Genomic DNA, 22,645 nt, shown 5'->3' on the forward strand with positions numbered 1-22,645 from the left:
TTGGAGGTTTACGCTGCAACTACATTTGGGAAAGGGCTAAGAAAAAGTCATAGTTGGGTTCATTTAGGGAGTAAACTCAGCAGTCACTTGATCAATGGTGTAGTGCATATTCTTATTAAAGATCACCGATACTTCTCTGGTTTACTTAGAATAAGAGGCATCAACTCGTTTAACCCCCCAAGCCTACCGCAAGGTCGAGGGATGGCGAGATTCTAGGAATCTGATGCCGGAATCTAGGAAGATGACAGTCCAAATGAAGATAACCCGGGGCGCCCTTAGTGATAGCCACAGGGGGGGAGGGTTAGGTTTAGGAAGCATAGCAGGGTTAGCAGTAGGATTTTTTGGGGAGGGTTAGGGTTAGGCACCACTAGGGGGGAGGGTTAGGGTCAGGCACCACTGGGGGGGTTAGGGTTAGGCACTAAGTGGGGGGGTTAGGTTTAGGCATGAATGATGGAAACTTAGGTTTAGGCACTAACAGGGAGGGTTAGGGTGTGGGGTGGGGAGGGGAGAGTTAGGGTTAGACTACAAGAAGGGAGGGTTAGGGGGAGAAGGGGGGGGTAAGTATACTTACCTGACCCCTGTCGGGATACCAACCATCAGGATGCTGCTGTCGGTATTTTAACAGTAGGCATCTTGACAGCTGGCAATACATACCCATTCCTCTTGCCTTCACTTATCCCTAACCCCCTGTGTTGTAATAATAGGGTGGCTCAACCCCAAAACTACCCAAAAGAGCTGGCAGATAGGGGAGCACAGTAAGCTCAATAAAAGTGTGCCCACCTAGGCTGACCAGCCCACTGGAAGTCCTTCATCACTCTTTTCAGTATGACACTGCTCTTTCATTATTTGCAATGCTGTGACATTTGGCTAGAATGTTGAACAAATGATCTGTGGTTCGCTTGGCTACTCATAAGAATGGCCAAAATCCAAATCCTTGTTAGATGGATCAAAAAGGGCAGATCACAGTTTTCTGTAGCCCAGTGGTTCCCAAACTTTTTTACTTCATGGCACTCTTAGTGTCTCATCTGTTTTTCATGGCACCCCTATGCCAAAAGAAAATACCTAACCATATATTCCAACAACTAAATAGCCATTGTAAAGAATAACATAAATAAATTGAAAAACAAAAAAGCAAGACGTAATTCTGCTGATATGTGAAAAAAATGCTAAGCCACAAAAGCGTGCAAATAGTTTTTTCTAATAACATTTGAATGATTTTTTATTGTATGGTGATGTCGTTTGCGGATAACGTACAGAAAAGTGATTTTTCTCGACACTATCGCTTTCATACATACTGATGGTGGTTGTGTCAAATAGCGCTAGTTATTATAGCGCATTTGGCACTTAACACCTCTTCTTACATCCAGAGGCCTCACCGTGTCAGATGACACCCGGTGCGCACTCTGGACACCCCCCAGGTGCCGGAGGCGCACCCGCCCTAAAAGGGGGCATGGCCTAAATTAAGGAGGCGTGTCCTTGAGGGGGATCGCGATAACATCACTCCAAGGGCAGCCTAGCATCACTGGACACTTTGTGTCACAATTAAAGATAATGCATTCAAATTTTTGCTGGAGGATTTAGCACAAGTTGTTTTTTTCCAGCATGTGTCATGGGCATGCCCCAAAATTGCATTATTTGTGCAATGAAAGGTATTGTCATCCCTAGCTCCCTGGAATGTTTCATGCTTCCCTCACCAGTTCCCTGTACCCCAATATCTTCAAGCAAACGTATCCATCACAGTCTCCAGGTTACCATGTAATTTGGTTTATAATGCTGAGAACATTATGAATATATATAAAATAAATCCCTTTGTCTTCAAGGTGAAACCTCATTTAATGTCAAGTAGTACCTGAGACTTAAAGCAAGACTGTAAAGAAACAGGGATTAAAGTGACAGAAACAAGATAGCTGTAGTCTTGTGACATGCAAGCATGTACAAGGTTAATTGCCAAGTCAGCAATAAACAGATGAATAATTACCAGGGAGCATTTATAATTAATTCAGGTCATAATCTGAGAGTTCGGAGAGTGGAGGAAAAAATCCTAATCAAAGTAGAATTGAAAACAGAATTTCAGATAAACAAAATGAGATGTGCGACCAGGAACACGATGCTAGAGACAGAGACAAACAGTATTTAATTAGTGGGAGGATATAAATACAATAGCCAAAGAGCTCCAGCAATACTGTATGCTGGATTTAACAAGCCACTGGTGTAACTGGATATATCTGGAAGAATACTAAATGAGCCTAAAACAGCATGACCCTACCATTAATATGCCCCATAAACTTCAAAATTCTTATTAGAGTATCATCTACTTATTAAACAAAGATTTATAATGATATTCTGTGAATGTGCGATACCATTATTAGACCATTATTAGAGCAGGCCACTTTACAAAATGTGCACAAAAATATGTCAAGTGAGAGTGTTAGGTAATGGTATAAGATAACCAGAGGAAGAGCGCTCCAGAAATATTCCCTACTCCACAGCTGAGTGCATATATCTACAGGCGAGTTGTACAGTACATACAATAACTCTTACTACCTCCTGCAACAGAGGTGTGACAGGGTGATAACCAGCTTTCACTTGTGACTAAGGTATGCATAAGCCCCAATATGTATAAAAAATGTGAATGTATAAGTATGTTTATGAATATGTTTTTACTGTATGAAACATAGACGTTTCTACAGTACACAGGAAATGACACCAAAAAATACAACATTTGTCTCACTGTGCATCACAATTTGCAGTGGTAGATTTATATATATACATATATATATATATATATATATATATATATATAGTATATATATATATATATATATATATATCAATTATGTTAGGGTGACACCAGGCGACCCTCACTCTACCTAGACACAATTTGACTGCCCAGTCACCGATCAACTGGCTGCCATTGGTCGCCCCACCCACAAGAACAGACAGTGTTTTATTCTCCACCCAAGCACTAATAACCAGTTACATGCAATAATAAATTAATTACGCCCATGTGGTGTACTGTACATGTGTGTTTGTGTGCTGAAACCCAGAGTGAATTAAACCTGTCTGTATCCTATTACTGCATACTCCTTGGGGTTTTTGTACATATCCCCCTGTAGGTGTGGTGTGGCAAATAAGCCTCTTTGTCACAAATCCCTCTCCCCTCCCCTTAGCGCCGCCAACCTTGGCTGATGTGGACACTGCGAAGAGTGCATCTCGGAGAGAAAGAATTGCACTCACTTACCTTTGGTCCATTGCAAAATTGTAGGACTGGAGCTTTTTAATTTCCTGTCTCACAGCACTACATCTACTGTAGCTTCAGGAATGAGGTAAGGTCTTACTCTCACCACTGCTCCTGGAGGTGTAACTATATTGTGTTCTACGAGGTGGTACATCAAGGTACCTTAGAAAACACATCCAGGTAACTGTAAAAAAAAATGTCAGCCTGTCGTTTCCGCTCTGACGACAGATTGTCGCTTATGGGAACTTTAGTTTCCTGCACCCAGTAGTCCGGTTCTGGGAAAGTTCTCTGACATGTCTGGCAAAACTTCTTTATCACCTCGTACACTCATGGACAAAAAATATATCTAAAAATAATATATATGTGATATACAGTAATCTTCTGGGTTTTGTCTTCCCACAAGTGTCCCCTACACAGATATGTGTGTGCAGTTTAAGGTATGAGCGGTACATGGATTTGTAGCACCAACAATTGTTCTACAATTTTATCTTGAACTTTAGCAATTTTGTACAGCAAACCATTTTTCAAGTTATAATAGGCAACTTTCTGCAGTCCTGTCTGCCTTCTCAACCCCATTTATCTCAATTATATTTTTATAGACATTCGCTAAGGTAGCATCTCCAAGCTGGTCTCGGCCACAGTCTTTCAATGGAAACAAGTTTGATACCTAAACTGGGTCCTTGTTGGGAGGCATGGCACCTTCACCCAAGGTCTCGCCAAATAATAATGTCAGGAACTGGTTTTTCATTGGAACTTGCCATTCCCTTTTCTCCATCCATTTAACTGGCAGAGGTTTATTCTCCTGAACAGTACTCTGGTTCAGATTTTGTGGCAGAGCATGACACTTTTTTGCTCCATTTTCATCAAGCTTCTCCGTCAAGGCTGGAACTCCGGTTGGTGATTCAATTGCTGAAGTGCCTGGCTGGACTCTCTCCTTATGGATCTGTTTGAACAGTGGAAAATCTCTTGCAAGTATTAAAGGGTAAGGCAGTTTGGGGAAAACAGGAGCTAATACTGCGACTGCTGCCCATTTATGATAACAGGCCTGTCTTATTCCTCAGCAGTCCTGCGGACACAGAGAACTTTTACTTTGGGCAAATTGTGAGTCAGATCTTTTGGCAATATGGAGCTGGAAACCAAGGACAATTCACTACACAAATCTACCAAATCTACACCAGATGGCTATTCACAGGCATGCAGAATAAATAGGACTTCCCAGTAACTGTACTCATAGTACAGCATTGTTTTTTTGGTGTGCGCCAGAGAGCAATCCATAGGTTTAACTAATGTTTGGCAATTACTTCAAGTACCCAGGTTCTCTGCATTCAAAGTATTTTGGACCTGCAGCAGTTTGGGTTGCCTTTTTGTCAAGCAAAATGTTTAAGGATTCCTAGGTTGTTCTGTGTAAACCTCTAGAACCCAGGCTAGTGAGGTCTTCCACCACTGACAGCAACCCACTGTTCCCTTAGACCTGGGAGATGTTCACTAGAACTTAAGTGGCTGCCTGGATTTGATACTCGAAGTAGTACACTGGTTACCTTCGGAAACCAGAGAATAGCAGAAGATACTGGAAACTGGGAGATGAGTCCATAGTATGGCTAAGAAGAAGATGATGTGGAAACAGCTGGTAGTACAGTTTGAAGAGTTGATGCAGTGGCTTAAAGGCCAGTGATGTGGCTTTGGGTGCCAGTAGTGTGGCTGGAGAGCCAGTGGTGAGATGCGACTTTGAGCTGGTAGTGTGTCTGGAGAGCCGGTAGTGTGGCTTGTGAAATGGTGGTGAGATGTGACTTAGAGAGCCGGTAGTGTGGCTTGTGAGCCAGTGGTGAGATGCAGCCTTGAGATTCGGTAGTGCAGCTTGTGAGCCAGTGGTGAGATGCGGCTTTGAGAGCTGGTAGTATGGCTTGTGAGCCAGTGGTGAGATGTGGCTTTGAGAGCCGGTAGTGCGGCTTGTGAGCCGGTGGTGAGATGCGGCTTTGAGAGCCGGTAGTATGGTTTGTGAGCCGGTGGTGAGATGCGTCTTTGAGAGCCGGTAGAGTGGCTGGAGAGCTGGTGATGAGGCAACAAAGCCAGTGGTAGCTTGGGAGCTGATGGTGTGGCTGGGAAGCTAATGGAGCAGCAACAAAGCCGGTAGCAGCTTGAGAGCTGATGATGTTGCTGGGAAGCCGATGGAGCTGCAACGAAGTCAGGAACAGCTTGAGAGCTGATGGTGCGGCTGGGAAGCCAATGTCGCTGGATACAATACCAAAGGAAAAAAGCTACAGGAATGCTGACCATGCAGGAGAGCCGAGAGATCCACAAGGAGTGCTATAGTTGGTGAGGCTGCAAAGGGTCAGCGTGCTATTGATTTCCTAATAGTCGCTAGTCGCTATTTAGCGCTGCAAGTCGCTTAAGAAAGAATTGCTTTCCAGTCCAATTGTGTGGTTCCAAAGCGCAAAAAGTTAGTTATGTAAACAGGGAAAGATTTAACAATTAGAATAAAAAGCAATAAGATATATATAAGTACAGCCAATACATACACATGCGTTACTGGTCCCAGTATGCAGTCCTTCAATCCTGAATCCTGCGGTCACCCAAAAATGGAGAATGACTGAGCTCAGCACACAGCATATATTCGGTACAGGTTACAAGGATAACAAAGGGACAAGTTGGCATGTTTTCTTTGGTTCTCGCATCTGGTCAATCTGGTCATTGGTCAGTTCATACGGTGTCATCAGAGGTATGGCTCGGTTTTCCAACAGGTTCTTTGTGTAACTTCCCTCTGAAGAACTAATTTATACTGGCTAAAAACACTGCATACAGAGAATAGCATTCTAACCAATAACTCCCTATAATCCATAACTAGCGAACGCAAGATGCGAATCCTTCGCCAATAGAAACGGATGTCTGCAAATAAACAGGGATTTAGTATGATACCAAACATGACATGTCCACTGTATTCTAAACCTTAGATCTCGTTTAAGCACATACTACATCATAATTATTAACAAACAAAACCTCTAATAACTCTGGTTATTAACTATAATGTGTGGGAACCATTTTATATGCATGTGTTCGCATATGTGCGCCTGCATATTGAAATAGGAAGTGTTCGTATGTATGTATGTGAATATGCATGTGAGCATCTACAGTATGTGTACGCATGTGGATACACATACGAGCGTCTCTGTGTATGCATATAAGTTTATGTGTGTGCGTTATGTGCATCAGTGTATATATGTGTGGTGGATTCACATTTGTGCGCATCAGATTGCACCAATGCAAAGTAGCGTCGTGGTAACCCATCATCAGACAATAGACGATTAGATCGTCAGATAATAATTGCAAGTGATCATATCCAATTATTTGACTTTGACAGTGCACAAATAGGGGAAGGAACCAATCATGCCATGTTGTGGATAACACGTGACATCCTGCGGCATCCAGATTACCTAGCAACCGACGGATCTAGAACAGCACTTCCAGAAGGAGGTAAATCGCTGGAAAGAAACAAGTAATGACAGCACCTTGTAACAGTACCCCCCCTTGATGCAGGGTTGAAGAACCCACAGAACCTAGTTTATCAGAAAAATGCAGAAAGAAAAGTCTTGGGCGTGTAAAACATTTTCAGGTACCCAGGAACACTGATCCGGGCCATAGCCCTTCCAATGGACCAAGAACTGCAATCAACTCTTGGAAATCTTAGAGTCCAAGATCTTTTCAACAACAAATTCACGTTGTCCATGGACCACAATCGAGGCAGGTTTGGATGGAAACTTGTATTTGACAAAGCTGAAGACCGGTTTGAATAAAGAACAGTAGAAGGTGTTGTTGATGCGAAGAGACATGGGTAATTGAAGCTTGAAAGCTAACGGATTAACCTGAGCAATGATGCGAAATGGACCAATGAACCTAGGACCTAGTTTATGAGTAGGTTGGTGAAGCTTAATATTTTTTGTAGAGAGCCAAATCAAATTGCCCTCCTTGAAGACACATGACCTCCGATGTCTATCAGCAGACTCCTTGGAGTGGAGCGAGACCTTCCGAAGACTTTGATGAATCTTGCTCCAAATGCGACGGAGCCAAGAGACAGAAGGTGAAACAGGCGAGATGGAGTCGAAAGAATTAGCTCTGGGATGTTGACCAGTGACACAAAATAAAGGAGACACTGAAGATGCTGAATGACACTAGTTGTTAAAAGCAAATTCAGCAACGGCAGATTAGAAACCCAGTTGTTATGACATTTAGAGACATAACAGCGTAAATATTGCTGCAAATATTGATTAACACGCTCAGTTTGCCCATTGGATGGCGGATGGTACCCTGAAGAAAGACTGAGGCAGATGCCTAAGGATGAACAGAAGGCCCTCCAGAACTGTTCCACAAATTGTGTTCCTCAATCCGACACAATATCCACAGGTAGACCATGTAGGCGGAAGATATGCTGGAGGAACAAGCCAGAGAGTTCATTGGCAGATGGTAGCTTAGTCAAAGGAATGAAGTGTGCCTTCTTACTAAATCAGTCCACCACCGTCCAGATAACAGAGCATCGAGCAGACACTGGGAGTTGACAAAAAAGTCCATGGCTATGTGTGTCCAAGGTCTCTTAGGTATGGAGAGAGATAGTAACAGACCAGAAGGAGCCGTCCAAGGTGTTTTGTTTCAAGCAGAGACCTCGCATGCCAGGACGAATTCATGAACATCTTTGTTCAGAGAAGGCCACCATAATGAGCGGGAGAGTAAATCAAAAGTCTTACTGATGCCAGGATGACTGAAAGCTCTTCGAGAGTGGAAATCCAGTAACACTGACTTCCTGAATCATTCTTGAACAAACAGAAGACCAGAAGGTTTATCTGGAGGTGGTTCTAACTGACAGGCTTGGATGAACTTAGCCAAATTCTGAGTGATAGCACAATGTATGTGAGACTCAGAAATTATTGGTTCAACAGAGCTAGTGGACTGCTGCACTGGAACAAAGCTTTCTGGAGAGAGCATCCGCTGTGACATTTTTAGACCCTGGATAAAATGACATGAGAAAATTTAACTGAGTAAGAAACAACGCCCAGCATGCTTGTCATGAGTTCAATCTCTTCACAGACTGGATATGTGACTAGTTCTTATGGTCAGAAAGAACTGTGATTTGATGTTTGGCCCCCTCCTGCCAGTGCCTCCAGTCCTCAAAGGCCCACTTGATCGTGAGCAACTCCCGATTACCGACATCGTAGTTGTGTTCTGCCGAGGTGAACTTGCGGGAAAAGAAAGCACAGGGGTGCAATTTGTTGTCAACAGCATCCTTCTGAGACAGGATAGCTCCAGCTCCAATCTCGGAGGCATCAACTTCCAGAATAAATGGGAGATCTGGAGTGGGATGACGCAGCACTGTAGCCTGCGTGAATAGCTTTGGATGTCCAATTGACTGTGTCAGCTCCTTTCTTGGTCATTTCTACAATGGGTGCCACAATGGTAGATAAAGACTTGATGAACCTTCTATAATAATTAGCAAAGCCAAGGAAGTGCTGAATCACTTTAAGGGTAGTTGGTTGAACCCATATCAGTAAGGCTTTGGCTTTGCTAGGAACCATGGAAAATCCCTGGGAGGAAATGATGTAGCCTAGGAAAGAGACTTGGGTGACATCGAACTCACATTTCTCCAGCTCAGCATAAATATGGTTCTCTTGCAGCTTCTGCAAAACTTGCCAAACATGCTCATGGTTTGATCCACTGACTGAGAAAATAAGAATGTCATCAAGGTAAACAACTACAAAACGTCCCAGAACTTCCCGAAGGACATCATTAATGAGATCTTGAAAGACCACTGGGCATTGGCTAGGCCAAAAGGCATGACCAGGTACTCATAGTGTCCTGAGTTAGTACTGAAAGCCATCTTCCACTCATAGCCACTCTTAATTTGGATCAGGTTGTAAGCTCCCCGAAGGTCAACCTTAGTAAAGATGTTGACTTGATGCAGCTGATCAAATAGAACCAAAATAAGAGGTAGTGGGTAGGAGTTTTAATGGTGATATTGTTGAGACCCCAATTATCAATGCAAGGATGGAAAAACCCATCCTTCTTCCCAACAAAGAAGAAACCAGCCCCAACCAGAGATTTAGTGGGATGGATAAATTCCTTCGACAGAGCATGCTCGATGTATTCCTTCACTGCCTTATCTTCTGGAATAGACAAAGGATACAACCAGCCTTTGGGTAGCTTGGCCCCAGGCATTAAATTGAGAGCGCAGTCGTATGACTGATGTGGAGGAAGGACATTAGCTAATTGCTTAGAAAAGACATTGGAGTATTCCTGGTACTGAAATGGAATGTTTGGAAAAGTCTTGACAACAGCAGGCTGAACCACCCGAACAGGTACAGCAAAACTGGCAGGCATGACTCCATCTCTTGATTTCCCCGGAGGACCAGTCAATGACAGGATTATGATCCCTGAGCCAAGGGAGACAAAGGACGATGGGTGCCAATGGGCAATGGAAAAGTAAAAAAGAAATAACCTCTGAATGTAGAACTCCCGATAGTCAACCGGAGAGGAGGTGTTTTGAATTTAATTTGACCATTGGAGACCATTCCTCCATCTAGTCCGCAGATTGGAATTTCCTGATCCAAAGAAACGGCGGGTACACCCAGAGATTAAAAAAAAAAGAAATCCATAAAATTGCCAGCTGCACTGCTATCCAGAAATGCAGAAATGCAGGGACCAGTATTGAGTTTTCTGAGGAAATGGGAGCCAGGCTTAAATATATTTCCTCCCAAACACTTAGGCCTTGCCTCTTACTGACCTGAGTGGACAATTACTCAGGGAATGTCCCTTGTCTCTGCAATACAAACAAAGACCCTGGGAATTTCTCCTGCATCTCTCTTCTGGAGCTGGAGGTAACCGAAAGGTACCAATCTGCATAGGCTACTCCGGGTCTGAAAATGCAACCCAGATAGGAGAATGGGGCAATTTTGTATGAAGGTTCTACTAAGATGACAGTTGATTCTGATTGCCTTATGCATGAGGATATCTTTAATGGCCTCAGAGAGTCCCAGGCAAAATTGACTACATAAGGCTGGGTCATTCCAACCAGAATCCGTTGCCCATCTACGGAATTCATAGGAATAATCTTCGGTGGCCTACTGTCCCTGTCTGATGGAGTGCAGTTTCGACTCAGCCAAAGCAGTTCTGTCTGGGTCATCGTATAATAATCCCATGGCAGTAAAGAAGGCATTGACCAATTGAAGAGCTGCATGTGTTGAGGGCAACCCAAAAAGCCCATGTCTGTGGATCTCCCTGGAGAAGGGAAATAACCAGCCCTACTCATTGAGATTCTGTCCCAGAGGAAACAGGATGTAACCAGAAGTAGAGTTTACAACTCTTCCTAAAGTTGAGGAATTGTCTGTGGTCCCCTGAAAAACAGTATGGCAGGTTCATCTTGGGTTCTTTGAGAGTGGCTGGGAACACAGGTGACCGGATCTCCTCAACACGCAGGCAAAGCTCTTGGACCTTTTGTGTGAGTACTTGAATTTGTGCAGCAAGCACCTGGGCAGGATTCTGTGCCTGTTGCATAATATCTTCTTATTGCAGGCCAACTATAATGTTATGGATTCCTAGGTTGGTCCATGTAAACCTCTAGAACCCAGGCTAGTGCTGTCTTCCACCATTAACAGCCACCCGCTGTTCCCTTAGAACTAGATGTTCACCGGTACTTTAGGGGCCGCCTGGACTTGATACTCGAAGTAGTAGAGGTTTACTCTGGTTACCTTCAGAAACCAGAGAATAGCAGAAGATACTGGAAACTGGGAGATAAGTCTGTATTCCGGCTAGAAAGCAGATGATGCAGCTAAAGCCGGTAGTACAGTGTGAAGAGTTGATGCAGTGGCTTGAAAGCCAGTGATGTGGCTTTGGATGCTGGTACTGTGGCTGGAGAGCCGGTGGTGAGATGCGACTTTGAGCTGGTAATGTGGCAGGAGAGCTGGTAGTGTGGCTGGAGAGCCAGTGGTGAGATGCGGCTTTGAGCCGGTAGTGTGGCTTGTGAGATGGTGGTTAAATGCAGCTTGAGAGTCGGTAGTGTGGCTTGTGGGCCAGTGTTGAGATGTGGCTTTGATAGATGGTAGTGCGGCTTGTGAGACAGTGGTGATATGTGGCTTTGAGCCAGTAGTGTGGCTTGTGATCCAGTGGTGAGATGCAGCTTTGAGAGCTTGTAGTGTGGCTTGTGAGCCAGTGGTCAGATGTGGCTTTGAGAGCTGGTAGTGCAGCTTGTGAGTCAGTGGTGATATGAAGCTTTGAGAGCCGGGGGTGTGAGCCAGTAGTGAGATGTGCCCTTGAGAGCCCGTAGTATGGCTTGTGAGCTGGTGGTGAGCTGCGTCTTTGAGAGCCGGTGGCATGGCTTGTGAGCCAGTGGTGAGATATGGCTTTGAGAGCTGGTAGTGCAGCTTGTGAGCCGGTGGTGAGATGCTGCTTTGAGAGCCAGTAGTGCGGCATGTGAGCTGGTGGTGAGATACTGCTTTGAGAGCCGGTAGTGCGGCTTGTGAGCCAGTGGTGAGATACAGCTTTGAGGGCCGGTAGAGTGGCTGGAGAGCCGGTGATGCGGCAATGAAGCCAGGGGTAGCTTGGGAGCTGATGGTGTGGCTGAGAAGCCGATGGAGCGGTAACAATGCCAGTAACAGCCTGAGAGCTGATGGTGCGGCTGGGAAGCCAATGTCGATAGATACAATACCAAAGGAGAAAAACTACAGGAATGCTGACCATGCAGCAGAGCCGAGAGATCCGCAAGGAATCCCATAGTCGATGAGGCGGCAAAGGGTCAGCGTGCACAAATAGGGGAAGGAACAAATCATGCCATGTTGTGGATAACACGTGACATCCTGCGGCATCCAGATCACCTAGCAACCAATGGAACTAGAACAGCACCGCCAGAAGGAGGTAAATCGCTGGAAGGAAACAAGTCGTGACCGTGACTTGTAACACAAACTTCCCTTACCAATGCCCACTTCTTCTTTCCATATACAGTAACAGTTTTTTGACCAAGGCACAAACTTTGGAGTGGGAAATGGAGGTTTGGGCATAAGCTGTAAGACTCTGTATCTCTCTGCTACAGCAGCCATTCCACATACAGTACATCTGAAGGTCCGTCTGTAGGATACCTTGGTCCACACCTTGGATACAATGATCAATAGCCAGAATTTTGATTATTCTGATTGATTTTTCCTGGATGTAACCACTTTTTAAGTGATTTACAAAGTTCAGCAAGCTAAGCATGAACCAGTACATCTGTTGACAGTCTCCAGTTATGATACCGCACTGGTGACTCGAAACCTTTTTAGGATAGCAGTTTTCAGCTGCTGATAGCTGTCAGCCTGGTCCTCGCCCAGGTCTATACGCTGAGCTTTTTCTTGAAAGATAGGAATCTAGATGTTCAGACCAATTTTCAGGTGACCATTTGGCTCGGGGGGCAGCACATTCAAATGCCATCAGATATGCTTCCACATCATCTCCCTGTTTCGTCTCAGCTGAGCAACCTCTTCGCGGAGAAGACTGGTATTCTTCTCCTGTGCTGCTGCTGCCACCTTCACAAAGGTTCTTATCACATCTTCCATTCCACAGAAGTTTGGGCTGGGAAGCGGAATCTTGCTTCCCTTAGAATTGACACAGGAATAGAAAACATTTTTTTGGACCACACCCAACTAACAACCTAATGAATCACCAGGTGTAGCACTACAGTCAGCAGTTTAAAAAAAAAACTTTTGCTATCTTTGCAAAACAAATGGGTGCTTTAGCATCCCACACAGGCAAATATAAATATATATATATATATATATATATATATGTATATAATATATATATATATATATATTGTATGGATCACACCCAACTAACACAGACTGAGGTCCCTTTTGCAAGAATATGTATATCGGCCCTGATTCAGCGAGGATCACAGTAGCAAAGACGCATGCAATCGGTCGATTATTCGCATTGCGTATGCGTATGCATTGCAGTGCACGTGCGTGAACTAGCAATTGCAATGGGAACTGCGTTTGCACTTGCAGAGGCTACGCAGACCCAGAGCACATTCATTGACAGGAAGTGCCGTTTGTGGGTGGTGATATGGGGGTGGTCGGACGAACGCAGGCGTGCCAGTGCGTTGCAACGCGTTGCAGGGGAGTGCATAAATGATCCACTGCAATACCATACACAGCCTGAGGCCTCATAGCGTTTACTGAAGTTAGCAATTCCTGAGTGAGGTCTGACCTGCCTTAACTGTGCATATGGGTCCGATGTTACTCAATGTTACCAACTGTTTTTCTATATTGCCCAAGTATATGGATGTGAGTAAGGGGAAGTGGGCATCCTTATGTTAGGCTGTGATCATAATACGATTGCACACATTTGCATTTCACCACTGCTATTAGCAATTGCAGTGCGTGCATTCTAACAGAATAGCGTTCCTTGCTGAATCAGGCCCTTTGCTAGCATTGTGTTGGGTTCTCGTTGAGTTGGATGCTATCTGCATGGAGTTGATATGAAAAGCAAAGTGGAACAAAGCTCCACTGCGACATGGTTTGATTAATGCTGTCATGAAATATGATTGTGCTTTCCGAATAAAGGATACATATACATATAACAATTGTAAACCTCTCCTTGATTCACAACAAGGGAACTTGGATCTTTTTGGATTTCCTGCAGCTCAGCTGAAGAGTACTTAATTTACATAAATAGATGAGGAAGGAAATATGAGAGAAAGAAAACACGTTCTTTGTATGAGCCTAATATTGGCTGCACTTCTGCCACATTGTAGCACAGACTCGATGGGATTTTTTTTAACATCAGCAATTTTTTTTATACAATACATCATGGCACGAAAGAGAGACACAATATTATATGGAACAGCATTTTTTTCGTCTCCAAAAACCCATATTTCTGTTGTGATGATTTTCTGGCTGAAAAATAAGTTGACATACAGTAACTCTTGATGATCTGTGTGTCTGCATTTCTAGAACATTGTTCTCATTTTTAGAGAGACAATGTATTGTTTTCAGCCTCAGAAGTACGTTATGAGATGAGAGCATTATCCTTTGAAAAAAGTAGCTTTCATAAATATAAAAACAATAGTTACAGAAAGTGTATACTTTGTAAGCAGTGATGTGCGGTGAGGTGTGGCAGGTGAGGCAGAGCCTTTCCTGTCATACTTAGGTATACTCCAAAGTTCTGACTATAAAAATTATAAAAAAAGTAAAGTAAAGAAAATATTATAAATATATTCTTTGTGTGTTTCTAATAATTTTTATAGTCAAAACTCTTTAGTAAAAAGTGTATGGCAGGTGAGGCACTGCCTCTCCTGTCTACCTTTTCCGCACATCCCTGAAAAAGAAAAACACACCAAATTTTCAACAATATATACTGCTGCACCTTTGTATAATACCCACCTGAACCCTCAGGTTCTTATACAGTACTGTGCAAAGATTTTAGGCAGGTGTGGAAAAAATGCTGCAAAGTCAGAATGCTTTCAAAAATAGAAGTATTAAAAGTTTATTTATATTAATTAATGAACAGAAATCTAAATCAAATCAATATTTGGTGTGACCACCCGTTGGCTTCAAAACAGCAGAAATTCTTCTAGGTACACTTGCACACAGTTTTTGAAGGAACTCGGCAGGGAGGTTCTTCCAAACATCTTGGAGTACTAACCACATCTGTGGATGTAGGCTTGCTCAAATCCTTCTGTCTCTTCATGTAATCCCAGACAGATTCAATTATGTTGAGATCAGGGCTCTGTGGGGGTCATATCATCACTTCCATGACTCCTTGTTCTTCTTTATGCTGAAGATAGTTCTTAATGACATTGGCTGTATGTTTGGGGTTATTGTCCTGCTGCAGAATACATTTGGAGCCAATTAGACACCTCCCTGATGGTATTGCATGATGGATGAGTACCTGCCTCTATTTCTCAGCATTGAGGACACCATTAATCCTGACCAAATCCCCAACTCCATTTGCTGAAATGCAGCCACAAACTTCCAAAGAACCTCCACCATGCTTCACTGTTGCCTGCAGACACACATTATTGTTCCGCTCTCCAGCCCTTCAGTGAACAAACTGCCTTCTGTTACAGCCAAATGTTTAAAATTTTGACTCATCAGTCCAGAGCACCTGCTGACATTTTTCTGCACCCCAGTTCTTATGTTTTCGTGCATAGTTGAGTCACTTGGCCTTGTTTCCACATCGAAGGTATGGCTTTTTGGCCGCAATTCTTCCATTAAGACCACGTCTGGCCAGGCTTCTCTGAACAGTAGATGGGTGTACCTGGGTCCCACTAGTTTCTGCTTTTCTGAGCTGATATCACTGCTGGATATCTTCCCATTTTGAAGGGAAGTAAGCATGATGTGTCTTTCATCTGATGCACTAAGTTTCCTTGGCCGACCACTGAGTCTACGGTCCTCAATGTTGCCCGTTTCTTTGTGCTTCTTCAAAAGAGCTTGAACAGCACATCTTGAAACCCCAGTCTGCTTTGTAATCTTTGCCTGAGAGAGACCTTGCTGATGCAGTATAACTACCTTGTGTCTAGTTGCTGTGCTCAGTCTTGCCATGGTATATGACCTGTGACATGAAATGGTCTTCCACAACCTCACCTTTGTAGCAGAGTTTGGCTGTTACTCACCCAGTTTTAAGCCTCCTACACAGCTGTTTCTGTTTCAGTTAATGACTTTGGGCCTGATTCAGACCCGCTCGTGAGCGCATAGCACTCACAAGCGGGTCGATGGCCCTGTTTTGTAGGCATGCAGGGGGGGTGGCTGGACAAACAGAGGTGTTCCTGAAGGAACGCCTGCCATTTGTGGGTGGCCCTATTGATGTCACCAGTGATGTCAGTAGTGAACTTCCTGCTCTATTAGAGCAGGAAGTTCACTGGGGCTTGCGGTGGACGAGACCCTACCACAAGGGTCTCGTCGCAAGCCCGATGGTCGCGATAATCGCGACCATCGCCAGGCCACCCACTAAAGCTGTGGGTGGTCACCCACAGCTTAGCGAGCGGCCTGGAGGCTGGTGAAAAGAAAACCCGGCCCGCACTGATTCAGAGCGAGCGATCGCAAATAGTGAGCGCCTCTGAATCACTTTGCAATTTGTTAATTTATAAAGTATTAACACGTCTATTTTTTTTTCTATTCTTACTTTTTTTTTTACATTTTTTCCAAACCAGCCAGGGCTCTATTTACTACAATCCGCATTTAGAAGATTGTAGTGTGATATTTCCAACTGAATTTGCATTGCAAATTCAGGCAATATCACACGGATTTATTCAAAATCCCTTGCAGGGACACAGCTTGCGATTAAGCTCTGTCCCTACGAATCTCCTCCGCAGCCTTTATCACTGTATTTTTCGGATAAAAATACAGCGAAAAGGCGCCGTGCATGCACCGACCGGCCGTCTCTACCCCGTTCCCCCACCGCGATTGCGACCCCTCCTGCACTGCTTCTACATGCTTATCCTCAGGTCAATTGGTGATATCAATATAAGTGGAATTGAAGGTATACTTCCACCAACTGTATGAAGCTAGCTTTGAAGAGAAGGGAAGTTCTCTTTAGTAGTGGCACTAAAAGTGGTAGCAGCTAAGCCCACAGCCCTTTGACACAACTACTTGAACTTGGGTCCTTTCTTACTGAGACAAGAAATATTTCCCAGTTCAACTATATGTAGCTCTTAGTCTTCTATTTCTTGATATCATCAGGGCAATATCATTGACCATTAGGCAATAATGAATGATAAAGTGTATTATCAACTTCTGTGCCTCACGCAACCTACATAGTTGGAAGATACCACACAATTATTTGTCTTCAAAGGTGTAAATAACATCAACATTATACATAAAATACTGTAATTAAATGACTTATACAGAGTAAGGAAAGTGTTTCTCAGAAGAATACTGATATTCATAACAAATAACAAATAAATACCTGAAATGATCATAATTCTAATGGGAAACTACTAGTTATGCAGTGGAAATGGGGTGGGCATAGTGGGCAGGTCCACATCCAATTGATAGTGTGGTTGCTTGAATCAGGATCAGTATATGGCCTGAAATATTGGGAAGTATGTACAGTATATTTGCCTATAGCAGGACTTAGAAAATGTATAGCATATGGCAAATATAAATGACACGTTTTTGCTTTCTCCTTGTACACAGTGGTATAAAATATTTAATTCCCACTATGAATATTTTTTGAGCAATTTACTGGGCATCATTTGATTTAGAGTGTGGAGAGGAGCACGTCCAACTACATCAACTTATCTCAGGCAGTATTTTCTCTGCATGCAACAATATAATAATTCATACACCTTGTATTGCAACATGGTTTGCCAGGTACAAATTTGTTCTCTTTAGCTGGGGTTTCCTCTAACTCTATGTGAAGTCCATTGTCTACATTATTGCAATAAAGGGGCCAATGCAGAGTGTGGCTTACACTAGTTTGCATGGCATAATTGTTCAGTGTGAGCCTAGACATATACGCTAAGGGAGGTTTGCAAGGTACTGGCACTTGCACCTGTATGTGCCAATAGGGGTCCAAGAACAGTAATAGCATATCTGTTTAATTGCAAAAACATGCACAATTACATACACGACTATAGTTTGCTGGTGGCAGGTGCAAGTACTGAATGATGATGAGGATGGGTGCATGCACTTTAAAACCACTTGTGATTGGCTGTTTGCAAATGTGCTGCTGAAGTTGGGCTTGATTCACTATCGATCGCAACTGCAATTACGCATGCAATTGGCAGATTGTTGCGTACTGCGCATGTGTATGCATCAAAGTGACTACACAGACCCATTGTAGAGTGATTGACAGGAAGTGCCGTTTGTGGGTGATGATAAGGGGGTGGTCGGGGAAACGCAGGCGTGCCAGTGCCTGTGAACGCCATTGCAGGGGCGTGCATAAATTATCCACTGCGATGCCTTACGCAGCTATAGCACTCATAGCGTCTTATGAAGTTAGCAATTTTTGCAATTGTACTGGATTGTACAGATGGTCTTGCAGTCTTGCTAAACATTATGGATGTGTGTAAGGTAAAGTGGGCGTCCCTATGTAGTGCTGCAACGGCATAACTGTTGCAATGGATTAGCATATGATCGCAGTTGAACTACGTGCGTAATCCCTATTGCATTTGCAGTTGCGATCGGTAGTGAATCAGGCCCGTTGTTTGGTGCTTTCTTAGTTGCATATATCACGCTTTTGGCTGTGTATTTCAGTATTTTTTTTTTACATATTATACAAATTTAATTAATGCCCAATAGTGAATGCATATTTTGCAAACAAAATAAATGACTATAAAAATTTGAAACTTTTTTTTAATTAAGTAGTATTTTATTAATTTACCATTTTTAAACATGTATCAAATAATACAACATAAAATAAAACATTTAGATGCTTGACAGGCATAACACAGCAACATATCTAAAACTCAATACCAATTCCAACATTCGGTAAATAGAATAAAAGCCCAATATATAGTGCTTAATGGCAAATTGAAATCCATTTCCACATTTAACCATCACAACTATAGCGATATAAATATTCTAAATATAGTAACCTAAAACATAACTATAACTATAATTATAATAATTACAACTGACTTAAACAAAATAAATATTAATCATGGTGAAAATCAATATAGTTATTATTATGGGTATATCCAGACCATAAAAATGTGAACATAAGTGTATGTAATACCAGGTACTCATGCAAGTGGTGCTGACCTGCAAATACCCTGCAATAATTCTGCCTTGCGTAAAATGGAATATGCAGGTTTTTAGTGAAAGTAAATTGCACCTGTGTTTTGTGGAGCAATTGCGGTCACCTTTGCATCAGCCCTAAAACCTGCAGACCACATATTATGTAAACAAGCTTAGCTCTGAGGACTTAAATTTGTTATTTAGAAAAATAACAGTCAACAGAATTAAAGCAATGTTTATTTTTTTGCAGACTTTTTTATTTTCATTGCAGAAATACTGTTTTTGGAATTTGCATTGTACTAGTAATCTATGTTAAAGAATGTAAAGATAAATAATGATTACACTTACAAGTACTGAGTTATTTGTACATTAATAAATATTGGTACACGAGCCGGCGCGATGCAGTAAACCGACTCTGCGCAGCAGGGAGGCGCCCGGCTGGAGATGCACTGCCACTGCCTTCTCCATTTGCCAGGTGCCCGCTAGGATTTTGTTACCAGTGGGCACCCAGCGGCTCCTTTTTCTGCAGCCTAAGGCTGTAGCTCACTCCTAAACTCAACCTTCCGGCTCCCATCCCAGTGTGGGTAGGGAGAGACGACATGACATCTCTCCCATAGCGCCGAACGTGAAGACCTTTCGGATAATGGAGGGCCACTACTACTGTGTGCCGTAACGTGAATAAGAAGCACTACTGTGTGATGTAATGTGAATAGGGAGCACTACTGTGTGTCGTAATGTGAGTAAGGGACACTACTATGTGGTGTAATGTGAATCATGGGCACTTTGTGCGATGTAATGTGAATTAGATTGTGCTACTGTGTGGCGTAATTTGAATTGGGGGTACTGTTGTGTGGCCACACCCCTTCCTTTATAAAAATAGGAGGGTGCAAATTTATAGTTTGCAGGGTGGCGCCAAACACCCTACCTCCTGCCCTGCTTGGTACACTCCCTAACTGACAATGGACAGGATGTATCAGCTTTTAACTGCCCTTTACCTAGCACAGAAATGACAGAAGCTGATTGGTTGCTTTGGGCCACTTTATCTCTCTCAAAGGCTTGATACATCTCTCCCAAATAATTTAAGCATTACATTGCAGAATATTTCATTATTAGTAAGCAAATAAGTACATATTTCTGTTGTACTGGTTAACTAACATTTCCTTATTGCTCATCAAGGAAAACTGTCAATAATTATCTAAAGTTAATTTTCTTTTGTAGGACAAGTAATGTCATTTCCCAAACTGAAAGTACATTATGCTCTTATGCTCTTATGCTCTTAGCAGCTCATTGCCACTGTGTGCAGATTCCAAATACTGCTACTCTGGAAGAGAAAAATCTATTATGTAAGGCTGGAAACCACCATCTGTAAATCCAAAACTAGCCCCTGACTGAGATATGTCAATAAGAGTCCCACACATAAACCAGCTATGTGCGGTTAAGATGCCTAAAATACCCACATGCAATATACATATTTATGATTTATCAAATATAGAGTGTTCATCATGACCACCTTTTATGGTAAAATATAACCTGATTTATGCACACATTTAAATATATAACATGCATGTGATGTTTACTTGCATCCTATTTTGGGGAAGCACTACATTTATAGCTTACATAAAAGACGACCATTTCTGGTTTAGTGGTATTGGCATCATTGCCATCCTCATACTTGCCTACTTTTGAAAAAGAATTTCAGGGAGATTGTGAAAGCTACTCCCATGAGCGCAGAATTAAAGTGTATGTGTACTGCTACATCTGAGGGGCGTGTCACAAAATTTACTTACATCCAAATGTAACCGAGCCCCAAAGCTGTTAATAAGATCTACTTGTAGATGAAAACACACTGATATTTTTCAGGGCTTGCTCATGTATTGTGTTTCACAAGGGGTTCCATATAAGAGGCCAAGAGAAACCTTATATGAAAATGCACGTAGCCATAGGGATCATTATGTGCCTTATAACCAATGCAGGGAAATGTCACTGATTATACCATTTGATTGTATATATCTCTGGTTTCTTTTTTGCCAAGTATATAGCAGCTACATAATGGGGATAAGATGCAATCAGGGAGCATGCTAGACTCTTCAGGGAGTCAGGGAGAATGCTACTATTTCGGGGAGTCTCCCTGACAATCAGGATGAGCTTGCAAATATGCCTTTCCTGGTCACGGTCTCACAGGAGCTAACCTGTACTTTAAACTTTGTTGTTTTTTTTTTTTTAAAACTGTTTATTGAACATCAGAAGAATATATAACAGACATCTCAGAAAACAAATGCTGTAGAACATTGGTTCACAATAAAAAGAGGAAACCATGACAGTTCCCGAGATATATTGTTTTCTTTCTTTCTCCTGTTCTTTCTTACCTAAAGAGTGTGGGAAATGAAGGACTAATGGTCCTCAGTGACAGTCGTAAAATAAAATAGATCATAAATTCCACTGTACCAAATAGAAATTGAAAATATATGGACAATAATTATATACAGCATATGATAAACAACTAAAAACAATATACTCTAACATATCATAAAACTCGCTGTGTCCAAACTAATCACCATCTATCTCTCTCTCTGTCTGTGCCGCAGTAAAAATCTATTCCAGAGTAGGAGAAGGGTGGTGAGAAGTTGAGAAAAAGGGATGACAAAGAGGAGGGAGGAGGGGTTATCTCAATAACTAGATTAGAGTAGATTAATCTAAGTGATTTGCCGTAGCATAAACCACTCTGTATTCTCAAAGAGCTTCCAGATATTAGTTTGGGTCTGGGTGGGTAGGTGTTCTATATAGGGTTCCCATTTTCTTTGAAAGATTAAAACTCCCTTATCAATATTAAAGATGGCCATACGTCTTTCACAGTAGATCACCTCGAGTATCGCCACCTTCCACTCGTTTAGAGAGGGTGACGTTCGTAGAATCTAGTGCTTAAGAATTAATTGTTTAGCTACCGTCACCATGACCCTTAGGGAAGGCTTCTAAGAGAAATCAGCAAAAATCAGAGTGGATGCATTCTTAGTTAGGTTAAGTTTAAATGTGGGGTTTAGATAACATAAAATTTTATTCCAAAACTTACTGATCTTTCCACAACTCCACAAGCAGTGTGAAATGGAAGCGTTAGTAAAATTACATTTAATACATCTTCCCATGGATTGTAAAACATAGTGCTTCCTCTGAGCTGGTGATACATAAGTACGATTCAATATCCTTTAACTGCGCTGATTTGAGGTAGGGTAAAATAAATGTTAAACTTGTAATAATTGACTTGAAATCGGGTAACTCAGGAACTTCTTCGTGCCAAGCCTGTGAAACAGTAGACCACGCCTGCGATGACACGTCAATTAAATAACTGTAGAGGTCACGTATCTTAAATTTATTTAATCGACAAAATGACAGTACCCGTGACAAGGGATCTGGGGTATCTGAGATCCACATTGGGTTATCAAGTGATTGGGCATTACATGCCTGTAGAAACATAAAGAATTGAGAACAAGGGAGGTCATATTTTTATTGCAACTGTATAGTACTTTAAAACTTTAAATTAAACAAAAAACCTCTGTCCTGACCTTTCAAAGCTTATAAACTTACAAAGAAAAATGGTAGTTGCTCAGATCAGCTTAATTGCATAACACAGGTGCTTGTAAAGGGCGGGGTTTACACTGAACACAGAAAAAAAGAGATTTGCCCTCCAGCACACTGCAGCAAAAACAATACTTAAATCCTACAT

This window comes from Taudactylus pleione, unplaced genomic scaffold (genome assembly GCF_031769625.1).
Source record: "Taudactylus pleione unplaced genomic scaffold, aTauple2 ptg000792l, whole genome shotgun sequence".
Lineage (NCBI taxonomy): Eukaryota > Metazoa > Chordata > Amphibia > Anura > Myobatrachidae > Taudactylus > Taudactylus pleione.